A 12,575-nucleotide genomic window follows, 5' to 3' on the forward strand; every position below is an offset into this window, starting at 1 on the left:
AGTTCGATTGTTATGTAAATAATAGAATTATGTTTTCGAAAATTTGACCTACATCCCTATGATGCTGTCCTGGTACTGAGTGGAGGTGAGTTCGTAGAATGATCTCAAGACGTTTGTCGTTCAAGCCGAGGTATCGTGGGTTGGTGAATAACAAGATCCAACCACTAAAAGAGACTTGGAAATGTCTCCGGAGCTAAATTACTATAGTCCAATGACTTGACTAAAGCATGTCTCATATGGACTCCAATGAAAATATGATAATAGTACTTGAATAAAGAATGACACAGAAGTTATCCGACTGTCAAAATCTTTGATATTCATGACGTTGAAGTTCGGGAAAATGACCTTGTAAAGGTCTTACTTCATATCCAGAGAAGATAGTTTTTGACAGCATAACGACCTAACCAAAAGTACTTATAGTACAAGTTAATTTCATAGAAAATGCCACATCGGGCAAAGACAGAAAACGCTTACTTTCTAACAAGGAAAGTAAGGTAAAGAATCTACTACTGACGACGGTCATCCCTCGGGTGAACTCTCAGTTCAGCCAGTTGATGTTCTACATCAAGTAGGTGTCTTTCGTACACCCTCTGGCATACTCGGCGCTCTATGACTTCGGCTCGTGATTCTGCCAGTGCTTGCAGCAGGGTTTCATGATTTCTCTAAGATCTCTCGCGAGCATCTTCTAGACGAATGGTGCGGAGGGTACGTATTCTCGCATTGGCGATAACTTCCGTGATCTGATGTAGGGCTGTCCTGCCTTGAATCTTATTTCAGGCCACTCTACGGACCAAGATTGGCAAGATTCTGTCTGCTGAGCCCCCCATTGCTTAGGTCATAAAAGTTTCGGTCACCATTAAATGGCATGGGCTGATCTTGTCCTTGGCTCCATGTTTCCAAGCATTCCACCCACTCAGGCGTCGGGCCATGAAAAGTCGGACGAGGGTTAGGAATTGGAAGGGAGCTGCTTGGGGTAGTTTCCAACCTCTGGTTCGGAATTAGCACCGTCCGAAAGGTCTTCATCATGGTGATCATTCAAAGGGATAGGATGATCATTCTCTGGTTCTTCTCTAAACCAACCAACTATGACTTCGTTCGGAAGATACTGGTTGCCGTGGGGATGGAGTTCAGCCATGTTATCTATGCGAGAATGGGGGTAAGAAATAATTATTAGACGAACTATCTAGATAATTATTTAGAAAATCTTTATTAGTTACATCGCTATTTGTGAAGTGCATACCAGTTATATGTAATCGAAACAGGATAGGCCTTCGAATAAGTGACCTTAATTCCAAATTCACACAGAATAGGGGTAAAGTAAAATTTTCATAGATTCTAAGTCTATAACATCCTAATTACATATAGCCTTAGTGTATCCACTTAGCAACTATCAACTTAATAATGAAGATCCCGTTTTAGTTCTCAAGTATAAAGTACTTATAGTAACACCAAATACTCCTATAGTATTTTAAGTTTAATGTTATGTTCTACTGTTCTCATTATGGTAGGGTTGGTAAGATTTTAGACTTGTTGCAACCACACAATTAAACTTAGCCACATGCTAGTCAACTCTCGGATAATATAGGTGATCAGGCTATATCTTCCCAGTTTTGACCATATGTCTCTAAGCCCACTTGTGTTGCCCAACAACTGTAATTATTTTCTACTGTCCCAGTGACACTGATTTTAGCATGAATGCAGGCACGTATACTTACTTAAATATTTTATTATTTAAAGTATAAACTCTTGGTCAGAGTATTTTTAATCCCTTATGTATTTATAGTTAGTATATCTTTTATGGGTTGATATACTTAATTCACTATAAACAATGCTCTGATACCAATCTGTCACACCCCAAAACCATTGAACGGCCGAAACGTTCTGGGGCGGAGGACGTCATGTACAGTATCACAACAATGAAAAGCAGTAAACAAGCAACAACATCATCCATTGCATTAATAATATAATTTTAATACTAGTGTGTTCTGATATGTATAATAGACACAAATGTATAAAATTTAAAATGAAAGATGAGTCTTGAACAAGCTCCATCTTCCTAAACCTTGCATCGGTACCTATCTATGATGACCTGAGGATACAAGTAATTTTGAAAGCGAGTATCAGCTTTAAAGCTAGTGAGATCATAAGTATTTTAGTGTCTTAATTTGGAAGTAAGTATTTGTATGCATGAATTTGTATGTAAGAATTTGTATGTATATGAATTGTAAGTATTGAAAGTGTATATGAACTGTAAGTATGAAAATGTTTGTAAATCAACTGTAAATGTTTGAAACACCCTAGAAATCCCTATGATTTCAACTATTGTATGAAGGTGTCTTCTACCAAGACCTAACTGCTCTGAATGTAGTCTTCTACCAAGACCTAACTGCTCTGAATGTAGTCTTCTACCAAGACCTAACTGCTCTGAATGTAGTCTTCTACCAAGACATAACTACTTTGAATGTAGTCTTCTACCAAGACCTAACTGCTCTGAATGTAGTCTTCTACCAAGACCTAACTGCTCTGAATGTAGCCTTCTACCAAGTGTGTCTCTTGTAAGAGTATGTATTTTCCCATGTATGACTATCATTAACCAAAAATAGAGTTTCTACATTACCGTGCGTTGTGTGAATGTTCACGAAGTGAATGTAATGGGAAAACGAAATAGTACTATGGTGTAGTGTCGAACTACACCCGTACCAATTACCTTATGTCTAGGGTAATCTTGTAAGTATTGTAGTATTTGTAATAAATAACTACATCGGTACTCAGCTGCCTTATTTGAGGGATAAGGTATAATGTGATGTCTAGATCCCAGGCTGTACGCTCCCCTATCAAAGGGATTTTGCGACCTACCCACGACCCCTGCATATCTGCAAGCCGTGAGCATCCACATTACTATGATCATGTATACTCGATATAAATATCACAATTGCGTTGTGATTCATCAGTATAGTTAGATCCTGAACTGGGTCCATGCTACAGCACCTAGTGACATCTGTTCTATGTATATGTAAGTGTACTCGTGTAAGTGTGATCATGTAATTGTACTCATGTAAGTGTGACCATGTAAACGTATCTATGTAATAGTATAGTAATGTACTGAAATGTTCTATCTGTAATGTATGTTCTCTCTATCTAACAAGTATAGTAAAGTATTATAGTGTTCTAGCAAGTATTGACTCATGAATGAACTGACACATTGTATGTTATCGCATTCTAGTAATAGTTCTAGTATCTTCCTAAACTACCTCTATGGTAGTTTACTAGTAGTCTAACTGGCACGTATGAACATGTATGTATACCCTTGCTACCCAGGGCATTTGATGAACTGGGAGGACCTTTATGACTATATACGTACACGTGATATATAACTAATGTTTAAACGACCTTCGGACAGGTACCCGATATCCTATCAGACCACATCCAAATTGATGAAAAGGAAACAAGGTGGGTAGCCTTCCTAAGCTTTTTAAACATTACTTATATAATTATACACATAGAGGCATGCAATTTATAATATAAAAGCATAAAATAAGTTTTGTAAAACCTTTGAACATAATTATTATCTAAGAAAAGATCGACTTGATGTCAATTTATAAAACATTTTGAAGGCATGGGTTTGATAAAATAACTTTAGTATAAGGAAACTTTTGTTTGAATCACAATTGTAAGTAAGTTTGAAATAAAACATACGGAGTAAAATGTACAGTGTAATAAGGAGTTTTAAACGCATAAAGTTTTTATGAAAAACATTTGAAGTAAACTGTTTGATAAAACGGCTAATGAGTAGCCAACCATTTGAATGTTGCTTATTAATCACATGTGATTAATATAATAACTACCATTATTCTACTTGTATCCCCCCCCCCCCCATATAACATTTGAAAATAGTTAAAACATTGATTAAGGGGTATGAACTCACCTGTAGTGAGTGGTTCTGATGAAAATGTTGGATCAGTTGCTAAGTATCAAGTGGTGACTTGAGTACACACGCGAAACCTATTTAGCATATATTGGCACATATATGAATATAATTAGTGTTATGAACAACTAATTAATGAATTGGGACCACCTTAGGGACTAGTGAACACTTATATTGAAGTGTTACAACCATAAATGATTGTACGAAGGGTTAAAAGGCTATATAAGGGAGTGTATGGCCAAAATACACACTAAATGTGTGTGTGCGGCCAGGTGTGCTGTCAGCACGTGTGTGCGGCCATGTGTGCGGCCAGGTGTGCTGCCAAAGCATGTGCTACCAGAAAACATGGTGTTCTTGGTGTTCTTGGTGTTCTTGGTGAAAGATGTTACCTTTCCGGATGATACTTGAGAGGATTTTCGAGTCCTAGCTTTGCAAGAGTGTATGAAATGATCAAAATGACCAAGGATAGTACTTATAGGAGGGTGTGTGCGGTTGGAGGTGTGTGTGGTTGGCATGTGAGCGGCTGGCTGGCCGCACACTCTAATGTGCGGCCGCACACACCAGGTTTGGTGTGTTTGGCCCGTTTTTCTAATGCTACTCCCAATCTAATCCATCCTCCAACACGTAACTCAAATATACTAAGCTTTAAGCACACTTTAAGCACTCTTTTAGACCCAAAACTTCATTATAAAATAGCAAAATGAAGCTAACTTTAATTACAATGATGAATGTAAGTTAGAAATTTCGGGTTGTCACAATAACTATACAACTACAGGCATGCATTTAACAAGCAAAAGCATAGAAGGAAACTTTTATGAAACCTTTGGAAAACTTTCATACATAGGAAATTTACGACTCGATGTCATTTTGTAAAACAAGTTTTGAAAATCTTTGGAGTCCTTTGAAAAATCTTTCATAAACAGCTTTGAAAATGATTTTTAATAAATAGTTTAAGGGAAGAAAACCTTTTATAAGAATTTACGACTGGATGTATCTTAAGTAAACAAACTTTGAAAAACTTTGGATGATCTAAAAAGGGATATTCATACTTTAGCAAGATTCGAAAACATGATTTGGAAATCTTTAAGCTGGATAAACAGTTTAATATGTAAAATCTATTTTTCTATACAGTTATCAATCACATGTGATTTATCTAATAACTGTACAGTTCAACTTGTATTCCCCCCTATAAAAGCAGTTGAAATCATTTAAAAGGTTAATTCAGGGGTATGAACTCACCTGTCGTGGGCGATTCGGATGAATGGACGGTATAGGATACTAAGTGTCAAGTGAGGACTTGACCACACATGCAAATCCTATTTAACATGTAATGATACATTTAAGTATCTAATTAGTCATTTAATAACTAATCAAGCCAGTAAGGATGTCCAGCTACAAGAAAACACTTTGCTACAAGTGTTAGGAGTACTAAGGGTTGCATATAAGGAGAGTATGGACTCACATTGGAGTTTACTCCTCAAATAGTAGTGTCTAGGGGTGTTTACGGTTTTGGAACCATATCCCCCATGAGTTTACGGCTGTCAACTCATGGGAATGTTGCATTTGGGTGCTTTAAGGCTTCATGCTTGACAAATAAGGGTTCTAGAGTTGATTCAAGGGCTATGGAAGTGATTAAGGCTCAAAAATGGACACTTTAGGGAGTTTACGGTTTCTGAACCAATCTTTGGGGAGTTTACGGCCGTAAACACATGAGTTTACGGTCGTAAACTCATGTTAGTCCATTTCTTTTGTGCTTTGTTGGTTCTAGGATATGCATGCAAGGTTCTAGTCCCATATACAAGCTTTAGAAGGCATTAGGGCATCTAAACACCTTTTTGAGGTGTTTACGGTTTTGGGATGAACTCCCCAAACCGTAAACTCATATGAACATGGGGAAATGATGATTTTCGAGTGCTAAACTCATCTAGGAAGTGATCTATGCTAGTTGTCAAGGCTTAGGATGAACCAAGGCATACTTTGGCACCCATTTAAGGGTTTACGGTCCAAGGATGTTCTTGGACCGTAAACACCTTGTTCTTGGTGTTCTTGGATGATTTCAAGTGTAAACAAGTTTCTATTAAGCACACAAGAAGCTAGGGTAAGTGCACTTACGTTCTAGGAGCTTGGATGATTGTTTTTGGTGGATTTGTCGGGATGAACATATGATAGTTGAGAGGATTTCTTGAGTGTTCTTGAGGTGGGAGTTGGAAAAATGAGTGAAAATGACTAAGTGTCATATTTATACTCCTGGGGGTTCGCGGTCAAAAACTCCGAGTTTTTGTCCGTAAATTCCAAATTTTTGGATTTCCGCAACTTACGCTAAAACGACAAATTCTAAATTTTACTTCCTTAATTTTGGTTCGCTTGGCGAATATTATTTAAAATATTCCAACGGGCTTAAATCCGGCCAAAAATATTTTGGGATAAATTTGGCTAATTTTTGACGTGCTTAATTACGACGTTAAAACAAACGGGAATTTCGGGTTGTCACATTATCCCCCCGTTAGAGGGAATTTCGTCCCGAAATTAGAGTTTAGGCAAGGAAGTAGGCATCGACAATTGAGTAAAGAGATGAGGGTACTTCCTAATCGATTTGCCCTCGCACTCCCAAGTGTTCTTTGGCCTTTGCTTGGCGTTCCAGTGAACCTTCACTAACGGGATGCGGATTCGGTTCGTTCGTTTGACATCTTGGCTCATAAGTCCTACAGGTTCCTTTATGAAGTTCGGGTTCTCAGAGATTCTTATCTCGACGAGTGGGATTTCGATAGTCACATCGGGCAAACACCTTGTCCATGCTAGGGACGTGAATAGACTACGGCGAAATTTATGGAATTCCTAAAGTAGTCGAGGTCTGACGAGGGTTGGACCAATTCTTATAAAGAATTTCGGATGGTTCTAAGCTCTTGGAAAGGTAAAGCTTTTTCAGTACTTAGAACATAAAGTACTTCTATGGTGATATCATCACTGGCGTGATCGCCATTTTAAAGTTCCAAAAGTTCTCTCTTACTGAGGGTGTAGTTCCCGGGTTGGTTCTTAGAAGGTTCGGGTTATCCTCAGATTCGTGTTTCCTGCTGATTGGCTTTCAGAGGTTTTCTGGATCATCGGATGTATTGGCTACACACTGGCAGGTATTGGTTTCGTGGCATCTATCTCGACCTAGTGCAAAATGGACCTGCACTTCTGATTCTTGAGGTGTTTCTAACGGAAACTCTCAGGGGTCGGTGAGATAGGGTTTTTACCAGACGATTATTTAGAAAGTTTTTAAACTTCTCATCATGGTTTAGTTGACGCTTTCCCAATATAATTCCTAACAGGAAAGAATCACGCTATTACCTGCTTTGCTATTTCATGAATAGCAATCTCTGCTCAGGGCTAACTCAGTCCTTAGAGATTTTCTGAAGTGCTGGACTATCTCGGGAGGTGGTTCTACTATTTCTATGTGATATACTATTCTTGGAACACCTAGTAGTCCAATGAATCTCTAAGGCATGCCCTATTCTCTAAGGCGTCGGTTTATTTTAGTTGCAGAAAGCGCGTGCTCTTGTATAACCCATCGACTAACAACTAGACTGGTGTCAAGTCTATAATCTCTTCGGGATCTGAGTTATAAGGCTTAACGGAACCTACTTTCATACTTTATTCCAGTATTCTTGGCTGTGGAGGTTATCCTGTGGTTCTTGGCATTCTAGTATTCACTTCGGAGAATGCAGTCTATCGTCTACAGGGTGACGGTGACTTCTTCCACGTGAGGAGGCGGAGTGTCCTAGGCACTACTTGTCAATAACAGGGTGGACGAAGTGCCTGAGTAGTGCGAGAATCTTCTGTAACTACTCTTCCGATGGTTCTGAGTTTCCTTGATATAGATTAAGTCTAGGAAGTATAGGGTTCCGTCACTCGGAGCTTTTAATTTCCTCATCCACTCTTCTCAGAGTTTAACTTATCGCAACTTTCAGGTTTCTAGGATATCTGTTGAGATGCTTAATTTGTGGGATTAAGCGTGAATGGATGGTTCCTAGTCAATGTCCTTGACTCTTACGACTCAGATTTCTTTACCAACTGAGGGTGTTAGCTACTATATTGGCTTAACCGGGGTGAAAACAAATTTCGGATTTGTGGTCATTTTAGTAGCTCAACCCGCAGTGGTTCTCTTGACTGCAGCTCCTATTCTATGGGATAGGAAGAATAGTTTTGCTTTAAGGCTCGTGGTAGAGCTCATACTCGGCTTAATCACTAATACATGGCGTATGCAAGCCGCATATAATTGAGATCGACGGGATGTTCAGTTGTGCGACTCCACCCCAGACCCACAACCCAACGAGGAACACGGAGTAGAGAGGAAGCACACATCTTAAATCTTTTTTATCTCAATTATATACCACCCTTATGCATATACTCAGTTATAGTAGTCAGTCCCATGAGTTCTATCCTCTTGATTCACGAACATGATTGTGAGGTGCGAAGGGTCTTTCTGGGGGATCTACGGAGTAGGTTTCGGGTGGTTATCGCCTTCTCGAATATCTGCAATGTCTTTCGCTTCGGGTTCTATCTATCTAAGAAAGGGTTGGTTAACAGCGCGCGATAACCTACTCGGGGGTATTTCAGAAAGTTTTAGATAAGAGAGACGACTGGCGGATCGCATTAGGTTTTATTATTATGTTCGGAAGGACCTTTATTTCTCGAAATGGCTACGGTGAAAGTTCTTTTTACACAGCACTAGGAGTTTACACATGGTTGCACTAAGTCGAACCATGATTGATAGAGGCATCGAAGTTGGCATACATCGACATGACATAGAATGAGGGTCGATAGGGCCATGTGCTGAATGGGCACACAAGTTCTTGGCATCTTGATTTCGTCCCGTGTAGCACTGTCGCGGATACTTGGACCGATAGAGTCGATGCGGAACTATATAGGGTCCTGGGATTTCGAAATAATGTACTTTTCTTGAATGGATTCTCACGAGGCTTCTCTATAATTGCCTAGTATACACTAGTCATGTATAATTAAGGTGGAAAGGACTGTTGACTGAGCGACTCCGCCCTAAATCCACAACCAAATGAGGAACAGGAAATGAGGTAGCATCACTCACTCGAGGTCTATCCATCCTAATTATACATGGATTTAATGTATATACCGAGCCATTATAACTTTACCTGATGAAATTTTGAATTCTTACAACAATGTTGCGACTTTCTCCTTATCGGGAGAGTAATTACATTTAGAATTATCCTTTTAATGTTTTCGGTTAGTTATCTAGGATTGAGAGACGTACCAAAATTTCTATCGGGTTCCTTGATGCTTCTTCCTAGGTGTTAGAGTTAGACTCCTCCTGCGCCTTTGTCGTTCCTTTCAGTTGGGCAGTCCCGCTTGAAGTGTCTAATTTCACCACATAGGTGGCATACTGGACTGGCCCCCACCTTGGTGGTTGATGTAATGAACTCAACCGGGGCTCTGTAGGTATGAGAGGTATGCCCCTTCCTGTTGCACCTAGCACAAAAGAGTTCCCGGCATATACCATGATGATGGTAGCTGCACTTGCTGCAATGGGGGAGGTTTCCTAAGTATGGTCTTCTTGAAGTCGGGATGGAAGGGTTGACAGGGGTATTGACTGTCTCAGTTCATTGCTCTTCGGAAGGTCCTTGAGTCGAGGTACTTTCCTCTTCGCTTTTGAACTTTCTTTTCAGTGGATTTGGTTGAGGTTCTTGGGTGGCTGGGTACGCAGGTGTTGGTTGCTACTGTCCATTGTTAGGTTCGGAAATCTCGTTAGGGCTCCTGCTAACCTTGGCGTTGTTAGCATTCAGGTGAGCCATGACAGTTGCTACGGCTGTTGAGACTGCAGCTTGAAACGTAGCTTCATCGAATAGGAGAGTCGGTTTCTTGCCAGCGATTTGGTTACGTTTCTTCGGAGGCATGGTTTTCCTACATCGAAAAGGAACACAAGCTGATGAAAGACGATGGTTAACCCTATACGTATCTATTCTGAATGTATTAGGCAGAGATTTTTCCCACGCCTCGAATATTGGTTATCTGAGTGTCGACCTACATCCATATGATGCAGTCCGGGTATCAAGGTAGGAGTAAGTGTATCGGAAAGCCATCAGATGGGAGTCGTTCCTACTAAGTTATCCTTATACTGGAGAGATCCACTCTCCGGCTTGGAAAGATTTGAGGGGAGTTCGGAACGAAAATCACAGAAGAAAAGGCTCATGAAGGCTTATGGCTAAACATTCTCAATCGAGGTTTTGAGATCCGATCTAATCGTATTACTTGCGACGGGAAAAGGCGGTTTACCTAACACAGAGTGTGAGTAGTGTAATCACTAACTCACTAAATTGTATTATTTTATGGGTGTATTAGCGCGACAATAACGAGGAAAAGACACTTCTCGGGTTCCATGTACTGGCTCCCTTTGTCTACCTCATATCCTTGGCTAGAACCGGCGTTGGTTTTCTTCGTGTAAATACCTAGGGTTCTCTTCTCGCGTAGACATATTGAATTTCTACTCCGTCTTACTTCCGATTCTGACTCTGAGTGTCAGCATTGTCTTACTTCTGATCCTGCCCCTGAGTGTCATCGCTTCATGATGGATGACTGGAAATCTCGGAAGTTCAGGCGGATTTCCCACCAGTGTCCCTAAAAGGTATAGGCACTTGGTGGTTTCAATAGTCTCATCCTGGTTCATTTATTTCCGAACTGGAAATCTTCTCAATGAACTTCTTTTGGGTCTGAATCAAATCTTCGGTCGAACACTGAATTGGATTGGGTCTTCTACTGGGTTCGTGCAAGAATGGAAATGTCTAGAGAATCCTAAGAGATTATTAAAACATTCCACTGGGTGATCCATATCGAGTCCTGCTACAATTACATAAGGTACACAAATTATATATAACTTAGATCCAATAGGCCTTCGAATATGTGATACTACTCTATATCCACATCCTAACGAGGAAAAGGAAGTAGATCGAAACCACACATTCTTAGTCTATGGGATCCTTATTATATATAATCTTGGAAGCATACTCTCTGTAATCATAGGTATATCAATAAGGATCTTTTTAGTTTTTCACACCAGGTTATCTATGGATCCTAAAATACCCCTATGGTATTTTAATTACTTGTTTGATTCTTAACTTCTGAATATGATTCTGGGATTAATGTGAGTCTTTTAGTATTCCAAAATACTCCCATAGTATTTTAAACTTTTATGTTTGGCTCTAGCATTCCTATTTGGTAAGTTTCAGATTCGTTGCAACACCACCATCACTCCCAAGCGCACGTTCGTCGCATCTCGAATAAATGTAGTTGATCAGTTTACATTTATTCCAGCTTATGATTACATAACTTCCCAGGTTTGACGGTAATGTTCAACATCCAAACACTTTTATTCTTGTTCTTCTTGTGATACTTTGTTTGGGTGTTTAGATTCTGGATGTTCTTATACTTTTGTAAAATATGGTTATATTTTAAAGTATAATTCTTGGTCAGAGTGTTTTATCCCTATGTATTTATAGGCTATATATCTTTTATGAATTGATATACTGAGCTCACTATAAACAATGCTCTGATACCAATCTGTTACACCCCAAAACCGGAACGGCGGAAATGTTCTGGGGTGGATGACGTCATGTCAAGTATCACAACATATGCAGTATAGTAATCAAAGTACAACAACCATTGCATTAATAGTAATAATTTTACATAGTTTACATGTCATAGTAATATCAAAGTAATTATAGAACAAAACATAGATGCAGCTCGGTACTAGGCTGTCTCCACAAAAGCTCCCGGGATGTACCTGTCTATCGATGACCTGAGAATACAAGTTATTTTGAAAGCGAGTATCAACATTTTATAATGCTGGTGAGTCCATAAGTATTTAGTGTCATTTTTATAAATACACATTTTTATTAAAAATAACTTTATGAAAGATGGTAGTTTAGAATCTACGGTGTATTAGCGTCCTTTCCAGAAAATCCTAAATTTTCTAAATAAAAGCAGTCTTCTACCAAGACCCGACAGACTTATGTTTTAAGGAGTAATTTTCCCCGAAATACTATCATTACCAAAATACGGTATTGACTTTAAAGAAAATATGAGAATATCACTAGTAAAAATACTAGGGGAAAAATAACATATGCCTCCGCAGTAATACTATTGACTAAGGCAAAAGAAATCATAGACTCCAGGAGAGTATCGAATGAATGATACGCCTAGCTCAATCTAACAAAAGGAAGTACAGACTCTAGGTAGTATCGAAAAAACGACACAGCTAGCAAATGCTAAAACAAGAAAACACAGAGTCTAGACAGTATCGAATGAACGACACAGCTAGCAAAGTCTAAAACAAGGAAATACAGACTCCAGAAAGTATCGAATGAACCACACAGCTAGCAAAGTCTAAAACAAGGAAATACATACTGCAGACAGTATCGAATGAACGACACAGCTAGCAAAGTCTAAAATATCCGGTAATCCTAAGTGGGTTGTTTCAAAATACTGTGTTAATTCTTGTTACCTTAAGGCCATGAATTATAAGGTAAACATGGAGATACTCGTAACCATACTGATTGACAATAGAGTACTTGACGCCCTGCAAGCGTCGGAATAAATGTGACATTTGTCACCCCTTAGCGTGGTAGGCCGGGAACTG

The sequence above is a fragment of the Lactuca sativa genome, chromosome 8 (assembly GCF_002870075.4).
Source record: "Lactuca sativa cultivar Salinas chromosome 8, Lsat_Salinas_v11, whole genome shotgun sequence".
Classification (NCBI taxonomy): Eukaryota; Viridiplantae; Streptophyta; class Magnoliopsida; order Asterales; family Asteraceae; genus Lactuca; species Lactuca sativa.